This window comes from Dermacentor silvarum, chromosome 6 (assembly GCF_013339745.2).
Source record: "Dermacentor silvarum isolate Dsil-2018 chromosome 6, BIME_Dsil_1.4, whole genome shotgun sequence".
NCBI classification, from domain to species: domain Eukaryota; kingdom Metazoa; phylum Arthropoda; class Arachnida; order Ixodida; family Ixodidae; genus Dermacentor; species Dermacentor silvarum.
Window position 1 is genome coordinate 120,178,081 of NC_051159.1, and position 2,585 is coordinate 120,180,665.

Sequence of the window (2,585 nt, forward strand, 5' to 3'; positions counted from 1 at the left end):
GCGCTGCTTGTCACGCGAAGCAGTCAACAGGGTTTGGGTCGATGATGAAGTACACCAGCATCACAATTAGGAAACGAGTACCCCACGGAGAGCTGACGATTGCTGGTTGGCAAAGCCTGCGCTTGTGCCTACAGAGCAGTTCAGATGCTAAAGCTTTGCTGAAGTACGGATGGCGCCCAATTCAGATAACGAACATTAGCAGACGATTAGATATTACCAGCATAACTTGACATAAATATATAAATAATATGTTCTTGGGGGTGCCAAGTCTATTAAAAAAATGTGGTTGATCCCTCTTATATAGGAATCGGTATAGAACACGAAAGTGAAACGTGTCTTCACAGAAGTAGTGTAATGTTTATTGCACATTGATATATAATGTCTATTGGTGTTTTGTGGCTAAAGCGCCCTTAGGCGTTGATGCACCCACGCTGACGCCTGGTGGCACGTCTCCTCCATCACGACTACCAACGTCGATGACCATGAGCAACCGTCGTGCATATGGAAGCTGCACTACGCTGCACACGCTAGCACAACGCGAAAGACGAAGCACGTAACTGACACACTAATACAACGCGCAAGACAAAGCACGTAACTGAATCGTCACCGAGTCAAATCAGCGCGTACAGCGCGTCGTAATTGCAGCCTCCGCGATCAACTTCAGAAACATTTTCAGAGCTAATTGCGGAGGCCACGCTCCGCTGTGCTGAGTACGGTGAACGCCACCTAGGTGGCGTTGGTAGTGCTTCTTGATGCCAGCGTCCCTTCGAATGCTGGCATCGAGGCGTCGTAGTACTGAGACCACCGAAGCGTTCACTGTCGGTGCGCGTTAAGGCCGGAATACATGGAGCGAATAACCGGCGTCCGAGCGAAGAACTTCGTCGGGCGGCGAACGTCCGACGGCCGGCGTCAAGAAATTTGCCGTCCGCAGCCGATCTGCCTGTCCAAACATTTTCGTCGGGCGAACGCCGCCGCCGGAAGCGTCTAGCGCGCAGCGGTGGACGACAGCCAATCAGGAGGCACTAGTTCCGGTCGCAATGCATGCTGGTGTTTCGCGCGCGCGCGCCTTTTCGCGTCGTCTGCAATCGCGTTGGTGTTGCCGTGTCTGCATGTCTCTGCACCGATTGAGTAGTTCCTAGTATGATCTCTCAGGAATCGCGTTGTATTTGTACATCCCATATCCGCTGATCTGCGAGGAAACAGACAAGCAGTGCAAGCTCTCTACAACAACCTTCAACAGAAATCTTCTGATCTCAGAGGCCACATGCTGTCGTCATGCCTATCTCCCGACTTCCCCGATAGATGGCGTTGGCATCGGATATTTCTTTCGCTAGGCTTAGACGCGTTCGAAACGAGAAGCGATCTCGAAAACTACTCAAGGTTATCCATAATACTCTGTCGTCGAAGCGGCCTGAGACTAAGCGAAAGCCGTTTACGCAGTCATTTGCTTCCAACTAAGTGAATTCTACAAGGACAACGCCAAATTCAGTTCGAAGCGGGCGGCCGGGACCGCCGCCAACACGGCGGCCAACGCGCGGCGGCGTTCGCCGCATGTATTGCAACACAGCAAACATCCTGCGTCGTGTCGCCGCGTCGTTACTTGACGCGTGAAGTTCGTCGAGAAAGTTCGCTCCATGTATCCCGGGCTTTAGTGTCATAATGCAGTACTTCTCTTTTCTGCTCATAGGCGGCGGCACCGCCCCGAGCAAGAGCGCGGGTACACGGAGGAGTGTTAGATATATAAGGCGCGTCTGTGTAGCTCTCTGCGAATGCGTTTGTGGCGCAATGTATGTTTTGATCATGCAGAATGAAATGAGGAAGAAGAAGACGCCGTTTCGAACGGTTGTGTTTTCTGATGCTCTCCGCCGAAAAGGATCAATCGGCCTTAGGCCGAGGTACTACTCAGGCGTCAGCCAGTAGTAATAGTTACCGGACCGTTCTTCCCCGTCTACCTACGGGTAAGCTTGTTGCGAATTCCGTCTTTCTTCATGCCGACCTTGCTGGACGTCCATACCGTGCCCAGGATTTCAGAGATACTCTACGTAACGCCATTGACCTTAAAGAGATCAGCTCTATCGGACAGTTTCAGATGTCGCATGTTTGGATGGTGACATGCAAAACCAGTGTGGCAAAAACAACACTTGTGAACCATGGGGAGCTCCTAGTTAAAAACCGGCGCTGCATGGTGATAGACCCCGAGCCAAAAGCCGTGAAAATGAAGCTCCTATGGCTTCCTGAGCATTTAGAAGATGGCTATATAAGGGAAGCGCTTCAGTTATATGGAAAAGTTACGTCAGTCAAGCTTGAAAATTGGAGAGTCGCAGACATGGAAGACATGCGGACTTTGAACCGGGACGTCATGCTGTCATTGAATGATGGTGTCTCTGTCAGCGAGGTGCCACATCTTTTGACAGTATGTGGCATACAATGTCTTGTTTTAATCCCCGGAAGGCCACCACTGTGTCTTCGCTGTAATAAAGTGGGACACATACGCCGTCAATGTCGTACGCCTCGTTGTGATAGTTGTCGCCGATTTGGGCACTCAGCTGATGAATGCGCTTTGACGTATGCTGATAAGCTCCGGC